The sequence below is a fragment of the Theropithecus gelada genome, chromosome 13 (genome assembly GCF_003255815.1).
Source record: "Theropithecus gelada isolate Dixy chromosome 13, Tgel_1.0, whole genome shotgun sequence".
Taxonomy (NCBI): Eukaryota; Metazoa; Chordata; class Mammalia; order Primates; family Cercopithecidae; genus Theropithecus; species Theropithecus gelada.
The window spans coordinates 73,460,732-73,487,145 of record NC_037681.1 but is presented as its reverse complement, the minus strand read 5'-3'; positions in this window follow the sequence as shown (position 1 = coordinate 73,487,145).

The window sequence follows — 26,414 nt, the reverse complement described above, 5'->3', positions numbered from 1 at the left end:
CAGAACCACAGTGAGATTGGCAAGGGTATGTTGGAACTGGATTGCTTATACATCATTGGTGAAAATGTAAGTGAATGCAATTGTTTTGCAATACATTTTGCCAGTTTCTTCAAAAGAAAATCATGCACTTGTAATAAAACAGCAAATCCACTGGTAGATATTTATGAAAACATATAGCTATATAAAACATATATCTCTATAAAAACATGTACACAAACATTCATAACATCTTCAATAGCCATGAAATGGAAGCAACTGAAATGTCAATAAACAAGATAACAGATAAACAAATTTTGGCATATCCATACAATTAAGTAATAGTTAACAAAAGAAGAACAAATTTTTGATCCATTTATCAATATAGGTGAATTTCAAAATAATTATACTGAGTGAAAGAAACTTGGCAAAATACAGTGTATACTGCTTTAAACACTACTGGATTATTGTACGTCAATTTCACCTCAACAAAGCTGTTTACAAAATGAGAGTATGTATTGTATGATTCCATTGAAATAAAATTCTAAAATGTGTAAACACATCTTTAGAGACAGAAAGCAATTCCGTGATTTCCTCCAGATGGGAAGGAGTGGAATAAAGGGATGAATGGGTGACAAAGGAATACTTGGAAACTTTTTTGGGATTTTGAATCAGTTAGTTATCTTGATTTTGGTAATGGTTTCACAGTTATAGACATATGTCAAAAACTCAATAAATTGTAATCTTTCATATGTCTCATTTATTATGTGGCAATTATACTTTATTCAATGTATAAAAACAAACTATTCCAAATACTAAATTAAGTACAAGTAATTTTCTTCAGAGAGGTCCCCTGTATAACTCTGTTCACCATCCTACACCCCAAGGCACCATAAGTATATAATAGAAATAATGTTTAATAGAAATAAAAACATGAGGTGTTGCTCTAGTTTAGACATCTCATGCCTTCATGAATATTTACTTACTGATTAAATTAATTTTATTTCAAAATAATCAATGTAGCTGATGTTAATTAAGAAACTTTAAAATATCATATTACCTAGGAGTATTAAAAAATGTCCTCAAATTAATAACACAACTAGGAAAATCCCAGAGACAAATTAAAGTATATATGATCATAATTAAATAATTGTTTACATTTCATAATTTTGAGGGAACTGCCAATTTACATTTATATAAGGATGCAATGTTATCCAATAAGGAAAACAGAGATCACCCAAGTATAATTCTGTTCTATCTTCACTCTACCCATCAATCTTTTTTACTCTGATTTTCACTCTCTTTCCCTCCCTGCCTTCCTCCATCTCTTCCTCTCTCCCTCCCTCTCTCTCCCTCCCTCTTTCTCCCTCCCATTCTTCTTTCCTTCTTTTTTTCTCTCTTCTGATCTTCTGTATTTTTCAAATCTCTTATCTCCTTTAATACATTATGTAAGTTACTTATTATATGGATTCTTTTCTGTTCCTTCCATTGTGCGTCATCTGTACAAGGACAAGCATTGCATGTATTCTTTGCTTGCTTAGCTACCTTTGGGGGGACTAATACTTTCTTAACTTCCTCTAGCTGATAGCAACTGCAAATTCTACTCTGTAAGCAATATAAACTGTTTAAGGAAAAAAAAAATGAGGGATGATGTGGGGTAGAGGTGTTATGGAGAAGAAGTAAGGTCTTCCAGAACTGACACCTGTGTGACCAGATATGAATAACAGGCAGTAGCACAGTGAACTTGAGAGGGTAAGCTGTCAGAATTACAGTCAACACCACAGCTCAGCACCACTATGATCTTATACTTCTTCACACTGACTGTGATAAATCTGATCAGTTGAATCTTCCAACTTTTGTGTCACTCAACCAAGATCCAGAATTCTGGGAGTGTGTGTGTCTGATCATCTATGCTCATATTTCATGCCTACCTCTGTTTTAATGCAGCCATAAGTAGGAAGCATAAAGGGGTGAGAAGGCACTGGGATATAAGTTTCCCTTTCAGTGAGACTGTAAATAGTGAAGTACCATAAATACAGGGTTACTATATAATTTATTATTCAAACAAGTATACTTTTGAGTGTGAAAGGGACACTATTAATATTTACTGCAGGAACAACAGGATTAAATCTGAATGATCTCTGGGTAATCAATGGTCAATCAACCAGAAAGGGGTATTAGAGTGCTAACCTGAAAAAAGGTGTGATTAGATGTTAGGGGGGTGGGGAGGGAGATCCTTTTATAATAACACGTTTTCTGAATCAGAAAAAGCAACTTGAGAGCCGAGCACAGTGACTCACACCTGTAATCCCAGCATTTTGTGAGGCCAAAGCAGGTGGATCACTTGAGGACAGGAGTTCAAGACCAGCCTGGCCAACATGGTGAAAACCCGTCTCTACTAAAAATATAAAAATTAGCTGGGCATGGTAGTGCATGGCTGTGGTCCCAGTCCCAGCTACTGGAGAGACTGAGGCTGTACTAGTGCACTCCAGCCTGGGTGAGAGAGCAAGACTCCTTCTCCAAAGAAAGAGAGAGAGAGAGAGAGAGAGAGAGAGAGAAAGAGAAAGAAAGAACAAAACACCTTGATGGCTTGATGGTCTGTCTCCAAGGTTCTTCCCATGGGAAGAATTGAGAGTCTTGCACTATTTTCATCGCTTGTGCCTCTTCCAGGATTCATCACAATTCACTCCCCTAGAATAGACAGAAAGAGCAGCCCTACAAGATCACACTGGAGTTTTTCCCAAGTTGAGTAAGTCTTTGATGGTTTCCTCCTTGAAGGCAGGAACTGAATTGTGCAATTTTTTGAGACTCTTGCCAGCTCTCAATCCATGCCTCCATATAGTGAATCCCTCATGTTTTAGTTCATTAGCATCTCCAGACTCTTTATAGCATTGCATTTGGATCCCTCCAGTGAAAGTGTTTCTTTATATGACCAAAGATAAAGGACTTTGGCTTCACTTTTTGGAATAGTTCATTGATCATTAGGTACCAAGTTTTAGTGCTTCATTAAAAGTGAAAGTAATTTATTGTAATGGGATTATGTGGTTCCCAACACTGAGAGAATATTGAATCTGGAATGTGACACTAATCATAAAAATAAAATGCTCACTCTCATCTTCTTGACCAGTGGGAAATTGTCTAATATTTAAAAGCCAGAATGGATAATCTGTCCTCAGGTGGTCATTAGTCTCTTCATTGTAACTTAAAAAAAAAAAAAGAAGTCTTGTTAGAATCTCTCAGCTCTAATAAATTGAGTTCATATGATAGCGATTTAAACTAATGGATAGCTTGACTTCTAATGAGGCTTTATGATTAATTAATCTACTCATTTAAAATATGTGAACTATTGGTTTATAATTCGAGTCTCTGGTTTTAGAAGGTAAAACCAATATTTACCCCCTGTATGACATCTGCCAAAGGGCTACCAGAGACATTGGCTGGTAAATATTCATTTGCACTGACAGCAAACCCATTTTTCACTGACCTCCAAATCTGCCATTTTTCAGCTTGGTGGTGAACTGTTAGAATGCGAGGGCTTCTGGCTGGGGATGGGTATATTTAAGTTGAATTAAATAATGCAGCCATATGAAAATGGAAATGTATTCTTTATATTTTTATGTTTGTCTCTGTCTCTCCACTTCTGTGTGTGTGTGTGTCTCGCTGTCTTTAATGGGGGTGGGGTAGGTGGGATAATCTTTTTTGGTAAACCTTGTCTTAAGTTTTTATGTCATAATTTTTTACAGTTTATTGAGTACTATCTTTCAAGCCTCTAGTATATGTTTTACAGGTATTATCTCTTTAAATTCTCACAGAAACTGTGTTTATCATATTTTTATTATTTCTAATTAAAAAATCAAAACAATGAGGCTTAGAGAAGTTGAATAATCTGCCCAAATGTATGCTTCTAATAGAGAAGCTGATATTTGAAGTAGCAATTTCTGCCCCTAGAGCCCTCACTTTAAAATATGAAAGAAGCCAAAGGAGAGCTTGGCTTTCACATTCAAAAGATCATAGGTAGCATTCCTTAAACACATAATTCAAAATGATTTTGCTATTTATTATGTGTGTGTATTGTCATCTGTGGACAAATATCTAATTTTCTCATAGTACATTAGCCTAAGAATATAAATGACTTCACAGTAAAGGTGATAGGTCATATGCCTATATCTGTATAAATTGACTTCAGTTACAAGCCAGCTGCTGCTCAGTTATTTTAGAAGTGCTTGATGAATGTCTCAGATGTACTCACCAACATGCCTGGGTGGTTTGGTGGTTCCATTTTTCTTTCTCTAGGTATTTCACTTCCTTTCTCCATACCACAAACATCTACTTTCTGGCTTTTTCAACAGTTTTCCTATGCACCACCCTGGGACCTTCCCATAACAAAGCTGTAAGCTAATCTTCCATGAAGTTGGGGAAGAACAGAGGTTGTTAAGAGAATTGCTGTCCTGGCTTATGCTGTGGTTGGTACAGAGCCTAAAAGCAATCTCTATGTATCAACTTTTAGTGATACTCTTAGGCATGTCCCCTTAAATGTATTGTGTCTGGAAGCCCACACGAACTTTAAAGCCTAGCAGCCCCAGTATGTTTTTAGGATGATCCTGAAGATATCAATCTCAAAATGACTAAAATTTCATTGTACAAAAATTCTTTCTGGAAGCATAACAAATAATACATAGATTTCACAAAGTGTAGTATAAAACAAGTAATTTTTCTCAAGAGCTTATCAAATAAAGAATTTGTGATTCGTCCCTGATGCAAATGCTCCTGGCAGTTGATTTTTTAAGAATACACTGCAGCCAGTAAGAGAAACTCTTTCAATGGTAGCCTCGACAATTATTCCACCCATGTATTATCTTATTTCAAAGGCCAGATTTGCAGTTATTTTTGGCTTTCCTTGCATTTTTTTCCATGAGTACCTAATGAGGGTTTCAGTATGTTCATGGGTTATGTCTGCTGACAGGGCCTTGATTTATCTTTTTTGTTGATGGTAAGGCTCGTTTTTAGGGAACAATAAGGCAGACAGCCCAATATTCTAAGCCAAGCAATCCCAAATAACTTAACAAAGATGGAAAATATCGTAATTATTCTCAATTAATTAGACTCAAAAAATGGAGAGTTTGCTTTTTTCATACAAAAGTATCTGACTGTCCTTTAATATAAAGCTTAGGAGACAAAGATTAATTTTACTAAAAAAAAACATTTATTTGATATACCAAGTTGCTTTCCTCACCTTGTAAACTATTTCTCTCTGCCATTCTCTTTCTCACTCACATGTAAAACCTCAGAATCAATTTTGACTTGCTATCACATTTATCCATTATCTCCTTTCTTAAAAAAGCCTCCATTCTTTTCCAACTCTAGCCTAAATGAAAAATCTCCTCATTTAAACATAAATCCTTGAAGCAACCTGTTAATCTGTTACTGCTCTCTTTTTTACTCACTTTAGCAGATTTTTTTTTTCTAAATCACCAGTCTTGTGAAGGCGCTCCTTCAATCAAGAATTACCTATACTTTCCCACTGCATACAAGTTAATCCAATGCCTAGGCCTGACATTTAAGAACCTACTTAATTTTCCCTTCTCTTTCCTGTACGTATAAATTTCTTCTGAATCCTTGTGTGAAGCCTTCATTCTGCACATGCAGTATTTCTCCCCAAACAAATCATGCTCATTGATGAAACTGGGCTCCTTTTTTGTTTTTGTTTACCAACCTGTGCTTACTTTATTGTTACACCTATCATATGAGATTTTAACTGTGTATTGTGATGAAAAGTGCCCCCCCCAAAAAAAAGATATCCATGTTCTAATTCCTAGAATATGTGTATATGTTACCTTACATGGAAAGGGGACTTTGCAGATGCACCTTGCAGAAGTGCTTTGAGATGGGGAGAATATCTGCATTAACCAGGTGAACTCAATCTATTCATATGGGTTCTTAAAAGAGAAAAACCTTTTCCATCTGAGTTCAGAGTCAGAAGAAGATGTGATATCAAAATGGTCAGGGAGATGCAACTTTGTTGGCTTCAGAGATTGAGGAAGGGGCCATGAGGCAAGGAATGCAGGCAGCTTCAAGAAACCTAAAAGGAAATGAAACAGATTCTCCCCTAGAGCTTTCAGGAAAAACACAGCTCTGTGGACATCTGTATTTTAGCTCCATGAGACCCATTGCAGAATTCTCACCTCCAGAATTATAAGATAATAAATTTGCCTTAAGACACAAAGTTTGTGATAACTTGTTACAGCAGCAGTAGAAAACTAACATATCTATTAATCTATTTCTTTCCCAAACAGACTTTGAGTTTTTTGAGGTCAAGACTGAAAAGCAGAGTTCTAACACCCATTCTTCCCTTTCTTCTTAGTAACAGAATCCTGGTGTATATTTTTCAGGAATGCAGTGTACCCAGCTTTTCTTTGCAATTACATATGGTGATGTGACTAAATTATAAAAGGGAAGTGCTATGGGAAAAGTATCCAAGAAGACTGACTTAGCTCAGAAAGTGACTCCTCTATCTCCTGTTTCTTTCTGCTTTTGGATTACAGGAACTCCCTCAGCCATTCTGGATTGTTCCACCTGTGAAGATGACAGTCCCAAGAGATAGGTTCACAGAGGGAGCTGCAGAGCCCCTATTCCTTTCCTGGACAGCCTACTCTGAGAACGTTTTTACTTAAAAGAGAGAAAAAAGTAAACTTCCATCTTATTTAAGCCTGGGTATATTTGTTGTTTTTCATTTTTATGAAGCCAGGCCTAATAAATACTGATGCAGCCTGAGTGTTGAATTTTCCTTGGCTCCTGGCACAGGACCTGGCACCAAGTATTCACTCAGTAAGTGCTTGTTGGATGGATATCCAGACAATCCTCTACCCATATGTTTCAAGATCGATATCTTCATAACCAGATTATAATTTTTGTCCTAATTAGGCTATTTCTAACTTGTAATGTGTTGATTACTGTCTCTACAAGATTCATGTTCAACTGGAACCTCAGAATATTCCCTTATTTGGAAATAGGGTCATTACAGATGTAATTAGTTAGAATGAAGTCATACTAGATTAGGGTGGGCCCTAAGTACCATGACTGAGGAAAGGACACACAGACACATGGGAAAAGGATGCCTAATGTCTAATGCAGAGACTGGAGTGGTGCAGCTACAATCCAGGGAATGCCAAGGGTTGCAGGAGTCACCAGAAGTGGAGAAGAGTCAAGAAACAATTCTTTCCCAGAGCTTTCAGGAACATGGGCCTACTGGCTCCTTGATTTTCAGATGTCTGCCCACCAGAACTGTGAAAAAAAATACATTTTTGTTGTTTTAAGCCATCCAGTTTGTGGTAATTTGTTATGGCAACCCTAGAAATCTAACACATCTTCCTTTGCCATGATCCATGCAAAATGCTTGGCATGTTATAAATGCTCAAATGTTAGACTTTGTTACGTATTACTATCATTATCGTTATCATTAATACTTTCTATACTATTTTATGACACTGAACACTGACTACACACAACATTCTACTTTAGTTGAAATTGTTTTCAGGTATAAATATTTTAAGACTTCACTTAGACAATAATGTCCTTGAGGGCAAAGATGATTTTTTACCCTCTTTTATCTCCCATTCCCATTGCTCATCATATAACATGGTGCTGTGCATGAGGAGGGCAGCAGCCTTTAGAAAAGAAAAAATTTCCTAGGGGTAGTGTTCTCAGTGTAACTCAAATCTGCAACATAGTACAACCTCAGGGAATTTGATTGATGGTTACCAGGGTCAAAGAGCCCTCTTGATTGACAGAAAACTAGGTAAGAGCAAGGCTTGGGTTTCTCTAGACACCAACCATGTGAGGAGGCTCAGACCTTGGCAGAGAACAATAACCCAATGGTTTTTAAACAGTGTCCTTTTTGGGCGAACTATTCAATTACTATTGAAGAGTAATTTCCATGTGTCTCTTTAAGTAAGTGTTTTATCTGTTTAAACATCTGCTATAGCTAAAGTACAAAGAAACCCATTAGGATATCCATGTACAGCTATTATAAGCAAGAACACAGCCTAGGGTAGCAAGTGATTTTCTTCTATGAAGCAGGCATATTTCCTATTTTCATTCTTCTTTGTGGCAGTCCCCACCTATGTCACTGAGGTGCAAACTTTTCAAACTTCCTTGTTTTTCTTGCTGGGACCCTTTCTGCATCTAACTTGCTTTCAGGAAATTCTTTCTCTAGAAGTGAAAAACAAAACAAAACAAAATGTTTTTGAGGTCTTGGTGAACAGTCATTTTAAGAGTCCCAGATAAGGAATTCCTGACTTCTCCAGAAAGAGACATGGAAAAGAACAAGAATGGATTTGAGTTATCGACATGTTTGACAATAGAAGATATATGGCAGGTCAGGACTATCCCAGCAGGAGGTCTGTATGACTTCCTATGGCCAGAGATTCAAAAATAACTAACATTTATCCTCTGCTAAATAAGTTCCAAGTAACTTTCTCATTGCTTTACATATTTTAACCTATTTAATCTTTTTGATAGCCATTGAAGAGGTTCTGTTTATTATTCTGATTTTACAGATCAGATAACTGAGGCACAGAAGTGATGCATAAAATTATTCTAGGATCTGCTTTACACTTGCCCCTTCAAATCAGGCCATCAATACTTGTTCGGTGTGTTTCAGTACTTTATTTTCCTGCCTTCGATGTCCTTATTTGTAAAATGCTAGGCACCTCAGCAAACAGGAAAAAGAGAGTGCCAGTTTCTGCCCTGAAGGATCTTAATGTTTCCATATGATTGAGTAAGGAAAACTGAGCTGAATATGGAGATGAATTAACACACAGTTAATATGGATTAAGACCTATAATAGAAGCAAGAGCCCTGCCCCAACATTTCCAGGGCCTGGACAAAAGTACCAAATGGAGGTTCACATACCATATATCTAGACTTTTTATGCTTAAAATTTATAAATCAAGCTAATTTAAATATGGTGTAGCCTCTTATCCTGACAGACATATTTCTCTAACAACCTAGAGGACCAGATTCAAAGTTAGAATGCTCAGACTTCTTTGACTTTGATTCAGAACATGGGTACTCAGGAAGACCCTGTGCTAGGTCCCTGACATCTCCACTCTTGAGTCCTGGCTCCAAGCCTGGCTGCCTCTTCTTTCCACTCCTATATTGCTCCTGTAATACAAGGGGCCTTCAGTGCCCATGGTAGACACAATTATCATTGTTGTTAGTCCCTGAAAATAAGATTGCCGGATGTAGCAAATAAAAAGACAGGATTCCCAGTAAAATACGATTTTCAGACACAGAACAAATTTTTTATTATAACTATATTCATTGCAATATTTTGTTGTGCAACCAAACTTCAAATTTAGCTAGGCATCCTGTATTTAACATGTCAACCCTGCCTACAAACATTGAACCATTGGCTAAATTTGGAACCCACTGGCATACACTCTGATGGCTATTTATACCCCCACCCCTGCGCATTGAGACAGATTCATATCAAAGCCCCATAGAAATCCTAGAATAATCTTGGAGCTGTTTGGGCTGAGAATTCTGTGGTCTAGTGTAGACAGAGTATGATTTAGAAGGTGGGGGATATGTATACCTCGAAGAGAGTCACGCTTGTTTCCTAGGCTATAAATAGAATAGTAATGGACAGGAAGAATAGAATGTTCAAAATTGCCGAGTGGTATCTGGAATGAAATAATGGAACAAGTGTCATTTGATATGAGTCTTAAATGCTGGAAAGAATTTAGGCAGCCTGAGTTAAGGAAAGGGCATACTAGATATAAAATTTTCACTTACGTTTTGTTATGCTTCAATTGTAAACACACCAAGCACCTTCTTCTTTTATGTTTTTAATTTCTTTGCCTTTAATGTATACAAATATTAGGTATTGTTTACCTTCTTAATCATCATGAAGCTATCATACATAATAAGTAGAGTCCTCTCCCTATCTTCCCTTTGAGTATTTGCTGATTTGCTGCATGAGACATAGAGGCTGAACAGACTGTAGGGCCCTAGAAATTGCAGGTGTTTCACTGAGCTAGGGAGATTAAAAATTAGTGCAGGTTTACCAAATAGCTAGGTTTTTAAAAAGACAAGATCATTCGGGAGGCTGAGGCAGGAGAATCGCTTGAAACCGGAAGGCGGTCGTCGCAGTGAGCCGAGATTGCGCCACTGCACTCCAGCCTGGACACCAAGAACAACACTCCATCTCAAAAAAAAAAAAAAAAGACCAGATCCTAGAGAAAAGAGGACAAGTAAAAAGTGAGCCAAAATTCTGCATGCAATTTCTTCTTGAGGCTGTACTCCTTGGTTACACATGCTTAGGACAAGACACAGAGAAGCAAAGCAGGGAACAACAGCTAAGAGGCTACACATGTAAGCAGAGAATTTCCCAGTTTCATGGTGCTGGGGAGACAGAAACTGGAGCAGAGGGCCTGCCGAGGGAGATAGCTCTGGTAAATACCCCAGGCATTCAGTTAAAATCCCAGAAGAGCTATCTTCTAGGAAAGAAAGGCAAAACAGAAATACACCAGCTTTCTAAAACTCAAAGTGATTTACTTAGTTTTTATCTGCTATTTAGAAGAAAATGAAACCTTTCCTTGAGGAGGATAACAGCTGTACAGTGTCACAAATATGTAAAAATATACTATACATAGTGTACAGCATTCAATAAAGAATGATTAGCTGTACAAGAAAGCAGGATCAAATGATGCAGGAAAAAAGACAACAAAGCACATGTAACGGAAACACCCTACAGATAATCCAGATATTTTGGATTATGCAATAAATATGTGGAAGTTGGAGAAAATATTTCCAATACATTTATTCAAAACAAGGTCATATCCAAATTATAAGAATAATTTCTACAAATAAATATGGGGAAAAAATCACCCAATGAACAATTTTGAGCAAAAAACTTGACTAGGCATGTCAAAAAAGAAGATATCCAGTGACCAAAAAAAACACAAAAAATGGTGCTCAACATAATCATCAGAAAAATTCAAATTAAATAACAGTGAGAAACATGCACAACGGAATAGAGAAATTAAAAATTAACTGACAACATTAATTGTAACACTTAACCACTGTAGGATTTTGACAGAAGAGGCTGCTCATACGTGGCGGTAGTGGGTAGAGAAGATATCTCTACACTTTCCACTCAATTTTGCTGTGAACCTAAAACTTCTCTAGAAAAATTAAATTTAAGAAAATCAAGTGACAATCTTAAGAGTTAGTGAGCATACAGAGATAGTATAACTCTCATTTACTGCTGATAGAAGTGTAAGTTTGCACTACTGCTTTGGAAAATGGTTTTGCAGCATCTACTAAATCTCAACATATGAATACTCTCTGATAAGAATTTCAATTCCAAGGAATATACTCATTGGAATGAGGAGCATATATTTGTCAAAAGACATATACTAGAATAACCATAGCAGTTCTATTCATAATAGCCAAAGATTGGCAGCAAATGAAATTCCCATCAAGAGTACAAGAGGTAAATTGTGGCATAATCATAGGGTGAAATTCTGTGTAGCAGTGAGAATGATTGGATCACAACCTGACTAAATCTCACAAATAAAATTTTGAGTGAAGGAAGCCAGGCACAAAATAATATATGGTATATAATTCCATGTATATGAAATAAAAGCCAAAATTAAACTCTTGTGTTATCAGAAGAAATAAAAAATAGCCAAAATTAAACTCTTATGTTATCAGAAGAATGGTTACCATTGGAGGAACAGATAGGAAGTAGGCATGAAAGAGGATACTGTGGTGTTTGTGACATTTTATATCCTTATCTGGTAGTGAAGTACATGGCAAGTTCACCTGTGGCAATGCATCAAGCTGTACAAATTAAGATTTGTGCACTTTTTTATATGTATGTTAGACTTCTATTTTTACAGTGTTTACAAAAAAATAGAAAAAGAATTTATCCAGTACTCAGGGTTTTTTAAAATGCTACAACTAGTTTTTTACTCAGTTTTTGAGATCAATTTACAAAATAGCTGGACTTGAAATATTATTCCATACTCTCTCTTTAGTTTGTATCATTACATTTAGTTATTCATCATCTACCCTGTGACAATAACGGTGCTGAAGTCTAAAGTATAAAAGTAACTAAGAAGGGCGGAGCAAGATGGCCGAATAGGAACAGCTCCAGTCTCCAACTCCCAGCGCGAGCGACACAGAAGACCGGTGATTTCTGCATTTTCAACTGAGACTCCACCTCTGGGGACAGGGCACAGCTACACAACAACAACAACAACAACAACAACAAAAAAGCAGCAGAAACCTCTGCAGACGCAAACGACTCTGACAGCTTTGAAGAGAGCAGTGGATCTCCCAACACGGAGGTTGAGATCTGAGAAGGGACAGACTGCCTGCTCAAGTGGGTCCCTGACCCCTGAGTAGCCTAACTGGGAGACATCCCCCACTAGGGGCAGTCTGACACCCCACACCTCACAGGGTGGAGTACACCCCTGAGAGGAAGCTTCCAAAGCAAGAATCAGACAGGTACACTCGCTGTTCAGAAATATTCTATCTTCTGCAGCCTCTGCTGCTGATACCCAGGCAAACAGGGTCTGGAGTGGACCTCAAGCAATCTCCAACAGACCTACAGCTGAGGGTCCTGACTGTTAGAAGGAAAACTATCAAACAGGAAGGACACCTACACCAAAACCCCATCAGTACATCACCATCATCAAAGACCAGAGGCAGATAAAACCACAAAGATGGGGAAAAAGCAGGGCAGAAAAGCTGGAAATTCAAAAAATAAGAGCGCATCTCCCCCGGCAAAGGAGCGCAGCTCATCGCCAGCAACGGATCAAAGCTGGACGGAGAATGACTTTGACGAGATGAGAGAAGAAGGCTTCAGTCCATCAAATTTCTCAGAGCTAAAGGAGGAATTACGTACCCAGCGCAAAGAAACTAAAAATCTTGAAAAAAAAAGTGGAAGAATTGATGGCTAGAGTAATTAATGCAGAGAAGGTCATAAACGAAATGAAAGAGATGAAAACCATGACACGAGAAATACGTGACAAATGCACAAGCTTCAGTAACCGACTCGATCAACTGGAAGAAAGAGTATCAGCGATTGAGGATCAAATGAATGAAATGAAGCGAGAAGAGAAACCAAAAGAAAAAAGAAGAAAAAGAAATGAACAAAGCCTGCAAGAAGTATGGGATTATGTAAAAAGACCAAATCTACGTCTGATTGGGGTGCCTGAAAGTGAGGGGGAAAATGGAACCAAGTTGGAAAACACTCTTCAGGATATCATCCAGGAGAACTTCCCCAACCTAGTAGGGCAGGCCAACATTCAAATCCAGGAAATACAGAGAACGCCACAAAGATACTCCTCGAGAAGAGCAACTCCAAGACACATAATTGCCAGATTCACCAAAGTTGAAATGAAGGAAAAAATCTTAAGGGCAGCCAGAGAGAAAGGTCGGGTTACCCACAAAGGGAAGCCCATCAGACTAACAGCAGATCTCTCAGCAGAAACTCTCCAAGCCAGAAGAGAGTGGGGGCCAATATTCAACATTCTTAAAGAAAAGAATTTTAAACCCAGAATTTCATATCCAGCCAAACTAAGTTTCATAAGTGAAGGAGAAATAAAATCCTTTAGAGATAAGCAAATGCTTCGAGATTTTGTCACCACTAGGCCTGCCTTACAAGAGACCCTGAAGGAAGCACTAAACATGGAAAGGAACAACCGGTACCAGCCATTGCAAAAACATGCCAAAATGTAAAGACCATCGAGGCTAGGAAGAAACTGCATCAACTAACGAGCAAAATAACCAGTTAATATCATAATGGCAGGATCAAGTTCACACATAACAATCTTAACCTTAAATGTAAATGGACTAAATGCTCCAATTAAAAGACACAGACTGGCAAACTGGATAAAGAGTCAAGACCCATCAGTCTGCTGTATTCAGGAGACCCATCTCACACGCAGAGACATACATAGGCTCAAAATAAAGGGATGGAGGAAGATTTACCAAGCAAATGGAGAACAAAAAAAAGCGGGGGTTGCAATACTAGTCTCTGATAAAACAGACTTTAAACCATCAAAGATCAAAAGAGACAAAGAAGGCCATTACATAATGGTAAAGGGATCAATTCAACAGGAAGAGCTAACTATCCTAAATATATATGCACCCAATACAGGAGCACCCAGATTCATAAAGCAAGTCCTTAGAGACTTACAAAGAGACTTAGACTCCCATACAATAATAATTGGAGACTTTAACACCCCACTGTCAACATTAGACAGATCAACGAGACAGAAAGTGAACAAGGATATCCAGGAATTGAACTCAACTCTGCACCAAGCAGACCTAATAGACAACTACAGAACTCTCCACCCCAAATCAACAGAATATACATTCTTCTCAGCACCACATCACACATATTCCAAATTGACCACATAGTTGGAAGCAAAGCACTCTTCAGAAAATGTTAAGAAACAGGAATTATAACAAACTGTCTCTCAGACCACAGTGCAATCAAACTAGAACTCAGGACTAAGAAACTCAATCAAAACTGCTCAACTACAAAGAAACTGAACAACCTGCTCCTGAATGACTACTGGGTCCATAACAAAATGAAGGCAGAAATAAAGATGTTCTTTGAAACCAATGAGAACAAAGATACAACCATTTAAAGCAGTGTGTAGAGGGAAATTGATAGCACTAAATGTCCACAAGAGAAAGCAGGAAAGATCTAAAATTGACACCCTAACATCACAATTAAAAGAACTAGAGAAGCAATAGCAAACATATTCAAATGTTAGCCGACGGTAAGAAATAACTAAGATCAGAGCAGAACTGAAGGAGATAAGAGACATAAAAAACCTTCCAAAATATCAATGAATCCAGGAGCTGGTTTTTTGAAAAGATCAACAAAATTGATAGATTGCTAGCAAGACTAATAAAGAAGAAAAGAGAGAAGAATCAAATAGATGCAATAAAAAATGATAAAGGGGATATCACCACTGACCCCACAGAAATACAAACTACCATCAGAGAATACTATAAACACCTCTGCGCAAATAAACTAGAAAACCTAGAAGAAATAGATAATTTCCTGGACACTTACACTCTCCCAAGACTAAACAAGGAAGAAGTTGAATCCCTGAATAGACCAATAGCAGGCTCTGAAATTGAGGCAATAATTAATAGCCTACCAACCAAAAGAAGTCCAGGACCAGACGGATTCACAGCCGAATTCTACTGGAGGTACAAGGAGGAGTTGGTACCATTGCTTCTGAAACTCTTCCGATCAATAGAAAAAGAGGGAATCCTCCCTAACTCAATTTACGAGGCCAACATCATCCTGATACCAAAGCCTGACAGAGATACAACAAAAAAAGAGAATTTTAGACCAATATCCCTGATGAACATCGATGCAAAAATCCTCAATAAAATACTGGCAAACCAAATCCAGCAGCACATCAAAAAGCTTGTCCACCATGATCAAGTGGGCTTCATTCCTGGGATGCAAGGCTGGTTCAACATATACAAATCAATAAATGTAGTCCAGCATATAAACAGAACCACAGACAAAAACCACATGAGTATCTCAATAGATGCAGAAAAGGCCTTTGACAAAATTCAACAGCCATTCATGATAAAAACTCTCAATAAATTCGGTATTGATGGAATGTATCTCAAAATCATAAGAGCTATTTATGACAAACCCACAGCCAATATCATACTGAATGGGCAAAAACTGGAAGCATTCCCTTTGAAAACTGGCACAAGACAGGGATGCCCTTTCTCAACCACTCCTATTCAGAACATTTTGGAAGTTCTGGCTAGGGCAATCAGGCAAGAGAAAGAAATAAAGGGTACTCAGGAAAAGAAGAAGTCAAATTGTCCCTGTTTGCAGATGACATGACTGTATATTTAGAAAACCCCATCGTCTCAGCCCAAAATCTCCTTAAGCTGATAAGCAACTTCAGCAAAGTCTCAGGATACAAAATCAATGTGCAAAAATCACAAGCATTCTTACACACCAGTAACAGACAAACAGCCAAATCATGAATGAACTCTCATTCACAATAGCTTCAAAGAGAATAAAATACCTAGGAATCCAGCTTACAGGGGATGTGAAGGACCCCTTCAAGGAGAACTACAAACCACTGCTCAGTGAAATCAAAGAGGACACAAACAAATGGAAGAACATACCATGTTCATGGATAGGAAGACTCAATATCATGAAAGTGGCCATACTGCCCAAGGTAATATTTAGATTCAATGCCATCCCCATTAAGCTACCAATGAGTTTCTTCACAGAATTGGAAAAAACTGCTTTAAAGTTCATATGGAACCAAAAAAGAGCCCGCATGGCCAAGACAATCCTAAGCAAAAAGAACAAAGCTGGAGGCATCACGTTACCTGACTTCAAACTATACTACAAGATTACAGTAACCAAAACAGCATGATACTGGTACCAAAACAGAGATATAGACCAATGGAACAGAACAGAGTCCTCAGAAATAATACCACACATCTACAGCCATCTGATCTTTGACAAACCTGAGAGAAACAAGAAATGGGGAAAGGATTCCCTATTTAATAAATGGTGCTGGGAAAATTGGCTAGCCATAAGTAGAAAGCTGAAACTGGATCCTTTCCTTACTCCTTATACGAAAATTAATTCAAGATGGATTAGAGACTTAAATGTTAGACCTAATACCATAAAAATCCTAGAGGAAAACCTAGGTAGTACCATTCAGGACATAGGCATGGGCAAAGACTTCATGTCTAAAACACCAAAAGCAACGGCAGCAAAAGCCAAAATTGACAAATGGGATCTCATTAAACTAAAGAGCTTCTGCACAGCAAAAGAAACTACCATCAGAGTGAACAGGCAACCTACAGAATGGGAGAAAATTTTTGCAATCTACTCATCTGACAAAGGGCTAATATCCAGAACCTACAAAGAACTCCAACAAATTTACAAGAAAAAAACAAACAACCCCATCAAAAAGTGGGCAAAGGATATGAACAGACATCTCTCAAAAGAAGACATTCATACAGCCAACAGACACATGAAAAAATGCTCATCATCACTGGCCATCAGAGAAATGCAAATCAAAACCACAATGAGATACCATCTCACACCAGTTAGAATGGCGATCATTAAAACGTCAGGAAACAACAGGTGCTGGAGAGGATGTGGAGAAATAGGAACACTTTTACACTGTTGGTGGGATTGTAAACTAGTTCAACCATTATGGAAAACAGTATGGCAATTCCTCAAGGATCTAGAACTAGATGTACCATATGACCCAGCCATCCCATTACTGGGTATATACCCAAAGGATTATAAATTATGCTGCTATAAAGACACATGCACACATATGTTTATTGCAGCACTATTCACAATAGCAAAGACTTGGAATCAACCCAAATGTCCATCAGTGACAGATTGGATCAAGAAAATGTGGCACATATATACCATGGAATACTATGCAGCCATCAAAAAGGATGAGTTTGTGTCCTTTGTAGGGACATGGATGCAGCTGGAAACCATCATTCTTAGCAAACTATCACAAGAACAGAAAACCAAACACCGCATCTTCTCACTCATAGGTGGGAACTGAACAATGAGATCACTTGAACTCAGGAAGGGGAACATCACACACCGGGGCCTATCATGGGGAGGGGGGAGGGGGGAGGGGGGAGGGATTGGATTCGGAGTTATACCTGATGTAAATGACGAGTTGATGGGTGCAGCACACCAACATGGCACAAGTATACATATGTAACAAACCTGCACGTTATGCACATGTACCCTACAACTTAAAGTATAATAATAATAAATAAATTAAAAAAATCAAAAGTATCTAAGACATTTTCACTATCAAAATAGCATGAGAACTAGTTTAGGGAGGCATGCATAAACAGATAATTTTAAATCAATAAAGTAAATGTCATGTAGAAATAGAAACAAGATGCAATCGAGCATAGAAGAGGAACCTAAGGAATTGGCCTGCTCCATTAAGTGTGTCTGAGTGTATGTGTGTGAGCTTCAAAGAAGAGTTTCTAGAGCACTTTCTTCCTGGGTTTGATCCTTGAAATAAAGGAGAACATATGCATGTAAAGAAAAGGGGTGATGGAATTGCTAAGGGAGGGAGAGGCATGAGTGAAGACAGGAGACTGTTACATTGTGGCATTAAAAACTGAAGTTACAGCAGCTTAGTAATACTAGAGCATAAATTTCAAGACAGTGGGTGATGGGAAAAATGGATGGAATGATAGTTAGATCCCAGGCTATGGAGAACCTTGGGACCACTCTATATGGCCTTTCAGGTTGTTGATTATATAAACGTGTCCTATCTAAGCGACTGCATTCACACAGTGGATAGATAGTAACCTGGAGCAGTTGAGGCTAATCATGCATAAGCTCAGAGAAACATGCATGAAAACATACGCTAGCACACATATGTGCGTAATGCTGGTTTTTTTCCCTGACATCCACTAAGATTTCTTTTTCCCACTGCCACTCTTGGAGGGCCTATTATCTCTACCCCCAAACTTGACATCGTTATCTCATCTGTAGAGCAAGGTATAGTGGTGGGTATGGAATGTTAGGGTTGCTGAGAGATACGCTTCTTGGCATCCAAGGCGTGTGGAAACAGGAGAGTGTATGGATACCTTTGTATGTATGTTCCTGGCTGCTGCCTGTCAGGACCCTGGAACGCTCCCCTGGACAGGTTCTGGCCCAGCGAAGAAGGTGTCTTACACAGCAGTAGCTCCACTTAATTCCTAAGAGTCGTTGCATTTTCTTGATTCGGTTGTGCAATATAAACATCCTTATTTTTTAATTTAAGGGCGGCCAGCTTTTTCTAATTTATAGAAAAGCACTTTCTGAACAGTGGCAGCTAACCTTGTAGGATATGCCAAGAATTTTGAACTGTGGCTTATACATATTGTAAGAAATTTGATTCCTCTTTAAAGAACAGTTTTATTGTAGCAGAAAAAGTAGAAACCTAATTGTAGCGGACAAAAAAATTGAGAAAAAGGAGAAGTAAGGGAATACTGTCTCCTAAAGTTTTTTTGCTGGTCATAGAGAATGACTAAAATCCTTTAGATTAGGTGGTTTTTTGTTTGTTTATTTTATTTTGTTGTTGTTGTTTTGTTTTTGCTGTGTTTGCTTTGTTTGGGTTTAGATACAAAGTAACTAAAGAGCAAGATATGATGGGAAAGTAGTTGACTTAGAAAAAAGTAATAAGAAAACAGTTTTGTAAGTGTTAGAGGGAATCAGATGATGCTGACAATAATGGCAATGCCTGTGACTATTATAATGGTTCTATCTCATTTATGGAATTCTATCTAAAGGCAGTTTTATAGGGAAGATACTATTAATCTCAACTTTCAGATGAGAAAGTGATGCTTAGAAAGGTTAATGGGTCCAAGTTCACACAGCTGTGGGGTATCAAAGTTTGTATTTAAACCTAGATTGTCATGATGCTAATGTTCATGCATTAATCAGTAATATGCACCACCTATCACAAATCAAGCATACAGGTGGATGGGGCAGGGGGAAGACCACTTCGTCTCTAAGAAAAGAAGGAAAGAGCATGCTTATGTACTACAGCTTCCTTCTTCTATTTTAGGAAGTAACAATATGTTCAAAAGAATCACATTAAACTCTTGATGGTGCTGTGTTTTGGTATTTGAGACACCTTAGTTTCCCTGTTCAATATTTGGTTCTTTCCTTTTAATTGGCAAGGTGATCCACATATCATTTTCAATTGGCTTATTCATGTACTTTACCTTGCAAACCAGAACAATTTTGAGAGCAAAATAGAGCATTGTGACTACAAATTAAATTTAAAAAGACACCCGCCAGGACAGTCCCAAGCATACCTTGCTTTAATTGTAACACCCATGGCTATGATATATACACAGTGTAATAAGGGTTGAACCGGTATGCTTGATGTTACTTAGAGTTTCAAAGCATATTGTGTCTATGAGAAATAGAACTTTTCATAAAATCTGTAACAAAAGCATTTATCTTTTACATAACTAATGTTGCTTATTAGTCCAAAAAGACATGCTCAGAATCATGTTGTGTTGTGAATTAAATGGAACCTCCCATAGAAACTATCTTGGCCAATCTCCACTTGATCAATTTAATTTCATTTTGAGGGATCCACTTTACCTAATACTTTAAGTTACCTATATGAAACAATTCCGGTCTCTTGAAATAGCTTAAGGAGACCAACACATTATAGGTCCTCAAAGAACTATTTTGACTTGTGCAGTGTGTAGTTAGAGCATTAATAAAAACCTCTCTACTTAAGTATTGGGATCTCTTCATGAATTTAATTCAGATGTTTTCACCACTTTTTAATATTTTATGTCAAATTGAATCAAGTCAGCAAAACAAGTTAATAAAATTTCTATTTGGTGCTGTATCCCAGTATTTAGGTAATTTTTTTAAATGCAAAGACATGTATTGCAAAATCAGGATGTATTTAAAAATGTCTCCTATAAAAAAAAGGAACAAGAAAAACACAACCAGAGCTCCTAAAATATGTTTTGACTGTTTCATAGCATGCTAATAAATCTTTGTGGTTATCCTATTGAATGTTCACGTGTACTATAAAATTTATTAAAGTTCTTTTCCCTTCCTTTTAGCTCCCAAATGTTGGTTTGCAATCTGCCATATAGACTGCAACATGCACCACTATTTACTAGGTTTTCATCACTGGTATTTTTAAGTCCCCGTTAAGTTCTATACTTATAGTGAGTATTGAAATGCCATTATAATGTTATGTTTTCATACATGCAGGTACATTTTACAGGTTGAAGAAAATGCATAGGTTTTTGAATATGAAAGACTTGGATTAGAATTCTCCATCTACCCCTCAGTAAACTATGCTTTGGGGCAAACTTTAAATATGCATCTTTGTGTGTTATATGGGAGTAATAACATCTGTTTTGGGGGGTCCTGGCAGTAGACATTGAGCATCTAGATGAAGCTGCTTTATTCACTGGAATTGTTTTTGTACATTGTGACTCCTCTCAGCGTGACTCCATATACTGAGGAAATATAATTGTTCAAATACTTTTGTAAAGGGTGCCCTTCCCCTTGTTTGTCACACTTTTATCCTCATCACTCTCACTAAAAGAACAAGCTTTTGCTAGGTACCATGAGACAAGACTGTTCCTTCTCCTTAGAATATCAGGACTAATCCCATCATTCCTCATACTGTAATTCACCTGAATTATCACTCCAGCATCATTCTAAGTATGCCATGTAAAAAATAAGGTATTCAACATATTAAATAAGTATCCTGTACAGACAAATGCAAACAGATGCTAGACACTGCTCTGGAGAGCATTCTGAAAGCCCCTTCTTGTACCTCATGATACCTGACAATAGGTTTCTAAATCATAGAAAGGCCAAGAGTCTTGGGAAAAGGTGCTAGAGTACCATGACTATGAGAAGGGCACTGTGGGAGCTCAGGGTAATGACTATTCATCAAATATTAACATACTTTAATATTATAAAAATAAAAATAGTGGGCATTCTGGGTCATACCAAAAGTTCACATCTCTCAGGCTATTTATTATAATCAAATTTTTTGTCATTATATGAATTTGTACATTCCCTAATTTGATACCATTTCTCACTCCTCACTGACTCCCAAACCTTTTTATAGTGCCCCTTGAAACTCACGAGTATCATCAGAAAACTCCCCTACTAACTTTCAAAATATGCTTTTTATGCTAGCTCTCCCTTAAAGACACAGGTTCTCCTGCAGCCCATTCAAATAGAAAAGGTTTTTGTTTATTTCTTCCAAAGACGTACATCATCTACCACTAGGCTAGTAGCATAGGATTGCCCCTGCCTCCCTATGCCTTTTTCTGATGATTTTTCTTCCATGTACCTCAAATTCCCAGCTTTTTTGAAGGATCTAAGATTGGGTTCTGCTATATACTAGTCCTCCTTATTGCTGTCATATGCTGTCTAATTGCAATAATGAGCAAATATTTAATCTCTTCCTTTGTGCCACTATTCCTGTTATCATTCTTGGTAATTTAGCACAGATCATCCATCCAGCATCTAAGCTACTCTGTTCCTTGCCGTCCTCATCAACCTTCTCTATCTTTGTCTTTTATTTCAATTTCTATTACCACGTTTAACCAATTACTCAGGTCAAACCTTAGGAGTCATCCTTGGTTTCTGAACACTTTTAATACCACCCCACCTATCCAACTCAAGAGCAGGTTAGCTATACCTACCAAATATAATCTTTCAGATATCTTGAATTCTGTCATCTTCATCACTGCCTCCAGTGCCTCTTTTCTTTGGTTCTGCAATAGCTTCATCATCTTGTTTCCTCCCTTTTCCCTGTAAATCCTGCTTTCCACTCTACAGCAGGAATGGAATTTGAAAAATGTGAATTATATTTTATCAAATGCCGTGTAATTATCTATAAGGTTCTTCATGATCTGGCTCCTACCTGCTTCTCCCATGTTATTGTATTAGTTACTCTGTTCTTCATTATTCCTCAAACACAGAGAGCTCATGTCCTCTTCAGGGGTCATTACATTGGCTTGCTCAGCCTGTCATATGCTTCACTAATATATGCATTCTAATAGCCCCTTCTCATGATTTGGATGTCTTCAAATATCGGCTTGTCTAGAGAGTCTTTCCTGGATGCATTATTTGAAAAAAGAAGCTCTTAGTGACTATCCCGCAACCTTGCTTTTTGTTCTTAATGGTACTTAGCAATAACAAAATTTTAAAAATATGCGTACTTTCTTGAAATATGTCTGGTCCGTGTGAATGTAAACATCATGATGGCAAGGACATCATATATATCTTGTACATATAATCCAAGTGTCTAGGACAGGGGCACGATTAGAGGAAAATTTAGCAATATTTGCTCAATAATGAGATTTTACATGTGAGGAGGCCTAGAAATAAGCTTGTCGTACAGTGAATCCTCTTGCTATTATTTTTCTGTTAAAAAGGAAGACGTAACTTTTAATTTTGATTGTTAGTTTTCATACCACACTAAGCCACAATGCTGGAAATAAACATTATCAGTTCAAAGTTAGGATGTTTTATTGGATCAACATTAAAAAAAATCTGTAGTTTCCAGAGATCACATATTTTGGTGAAGGATATAGATCGAATCACTGATCTTGAGGGTTGGCTCTGAGGATTCTGAGATGACACATGAAAATGAAAACCACCTAGAGGTTTTCTTGTGTACCAATTTTTTGGATATATATCATTAAATGAGTCTAGGGATAGGCATTTGAAAAGACATGGAATCTGCTACCCAAAATATCAGTCTAGTAAGAGAGACGGGCACATGAACCAAACATTGAAGTGCGGTGTGATAAAAACCTCAATGAAAGGAATAACTAAATGCTCAGGATCCCAGGAAAAAGTCCATGTAAAAGATGGAGACTGTTGCGTGCATTAGAATAAAGAAACACTAACCATTCAAAGAAGAGCTGGGAGGAAGGCAGATATTAAAAGATAAACTGGTATATAAAAGTCATGGAGACAGAGTAGCATGGCGTGTTCAGTGAAACACAACCCTTATAATATGACTGGAGTATGACATGGAAAAGGATGATGGAAGAAGTGTCTGAAGATACAGGTAGCATCCTGACTCCACTACTGGCATACAGTGGCTAATTCATCATTCTTCTTATACATTCCCTGTCTTCTCCCATTCAAGATAACCAATCAGGAAGGTTGACTTCCATTGAAGCACTTGTCAAACGAAGCTTTTGAGTGAAGAAATTCATCTCTTGAATGTAGGATTTCCTTTCATCTTATTATTCCATTGCTTTAAACACTTAAGGCATCATTGCCTGTTGTTATATACTGAAAATTTATTCTTCAAGAAATGATTGTTTGTCTTAAGTGTTTTTACAGAGAATTTATATAAATGTAACTGTTTTCAACATATGTTGATTGACCTTCATTGTGTGTCAGTAGCTTAAGAAAATATTATTTGTTCTGCTTTTGCTACTCATTTCTCTAGTTTTCATACTTAATACAAACATGCCTTATATTACAAATGATATATTGTTTTTGAAAGCTTCACTGATATTTAATTATATGTTCCCAATTCAATGATTATTACAAAACCCTATCAGAGAAATTAAAATTTCTTATTTCATGTTTTTAAATGTTAACCTTTAGTCTTTTAAATTTACCACTGAAATCATTCTTTGTTTCCACTGTAGGTACTTTAATTGCCTTTAATTTGTGCTTCTGGTTCCTCTTATGGACAAATTTTTCTCTTTGTTTCAGTTTTTTTAATGTCAGTGATTTATGCTTTGTCACTAGCTTTTGAATGTGAATTATATAAATCTTAGAAAAGCTGAGTTAAAAATTCAAAGCCAATTATCTATGTGATGTGATGCTTATCATATTTGTAAAGAACCATGATCAAGAACAGAATTAATGGATTTCTTATTTCAAATATATCGTGTAGTTTGATCATTGGATTGTAGTACGTAGTCAGTATAACAGGATGATGAGTAAGTCAGCATTTCCCAAGGACTGATTAGGTTATCAGATGAATAGATGAATAGTGAATATACAATTATATGACTCCCTAGAATTAGTCAAAATTTCCATCAATGAGCTGTGGGAGTAAAAAGGAGAGAGGCGAGTAAGCATCATTTCATTGCAAAGCATAAAAGATTCCTCTCGAGAAATTTGACAGCCCAGCTGTGTATGTGTTTTTATCTCTATAATGGTTTTGAAAGCTGAATTTCAGAACTTCTGTGCCACTTTAACTTTGATTAAAAAATGAGAGACTAGTCAAAGAAAACAGCATCAACAGTAAGAGATGGGAAACCAAAGTGATATGTACATGTGTGAGTGTGTTTGTGTGTATGTGTGTGACTGTGATGAGAAACAAACTCTGCAGTAGCAATCTGTCTAGAAACTCAGGGTTTTCAGCCTGTCCAAACAACCTTAGCCATTCTTGTCTAAAAGTAATGCTCCAAAGAGAAATATTAAGTAATTCTTACGAGGTTTTGGTGATTTCAGGACTGGAATCTCTGTTGATTTACACCTAATAATCAGAATTCTGAGGTGTATTTATTTCCTCATATTGCTCATAGAAGGAGTTATATCACTTATGATTGACCTCTGAACTATCTCACATAGTCTCTTTCCTTCCTAATGCAATCATCTGTCTTGCCTCAAGTTATTTCCTGCATCTCTTCTAAACCATGCCACTTCAAAAGGTTTTTCTCCTAAGCATACCGACTTTGGAAAGAGTTACATGCAGTACATTTTTCCTCTAGCTATTTCACTTCTGACCTCCCATTTCCATTATTCTTGCTAATCTGTCTTTTCAAATAATTCTTTGCTGAATGCTATCAGTGGTGGAGATGACATTAGAAGAATTCAGAAAACTACTCACTAAAGGACTAATGAGAACCCCCTACTACTTTTGAACTCTTCTTTACAGTGTTTGTTTTTTATGCAAAATAAAAATGCAACATTCATTCTCACTAGTGATTTATACTGTAGAGTAACAAATGATACAGAAAATTGGGTTTCCTTAAAAAGTCTCAGAATTGTAGTCCCTGAAAGTCTACAAATGAGTTTTGTTTTGTTGTTTTTCACAGATTAAAAAGATAAATGAGATTCTATGTTTGATCTTGGTGAGCTCACAGTTTTTGTGGGTGATAGATAGGAAAAATAATTCTAAGTACCCGTACAAACTACTATAATAAAGACACATGGTGGATGACCAGAGTTGTGACAGCTTTTTCTCAGAGGTTAGGAAAGGTTTCATACAAAACGTTGTTGGCACAGGAGGGGAAAAAAATAGCCACAACTTTACAGGAACAGTCAGGAGTTTGGGAATAGTATTCTAGACCCATGAATTAGGCTGTGCAAACCCATGGAGTTGTCAAAACTCTTAGTCCTATTCAAGAACCAGTGAGAATTTAATTGCGCAGCTGTTATCTCTAATACAGTGGGGAAAAATAACCTAAAGTATTTTCGTGTGATGTAAAGGCAGTGCTCAATGAGTCCAGTAAATTACATACCAGAAGACTTCTGTCTTTATTACCTGGGAAATTTAGAATGGCCTAGTAAAATGCTGCCAATTAAAACATTTATTTACACATACAAGTTTGTAATTTTCAAGTAGACACATGTATATACTTGTATACTAATAAGTAAGGTGAGATAAGTTAATGAGAAAATAAGTTGAAATAAGCCTCCTTCACATAATAATGGATTCAAAATATAAAAACACTTTAACATTGGAGAACTAATTGCCAGATACAAAATAAAGTCAAGTAACAAGATTTTTTGTGCCTTTACTATCTTTAAAAATCATTTTGATTATTTTGAAAATACCAATTATTTTAAAATTATTGTTTCACCAGACAATAGACCACAATAAATTCAGAAC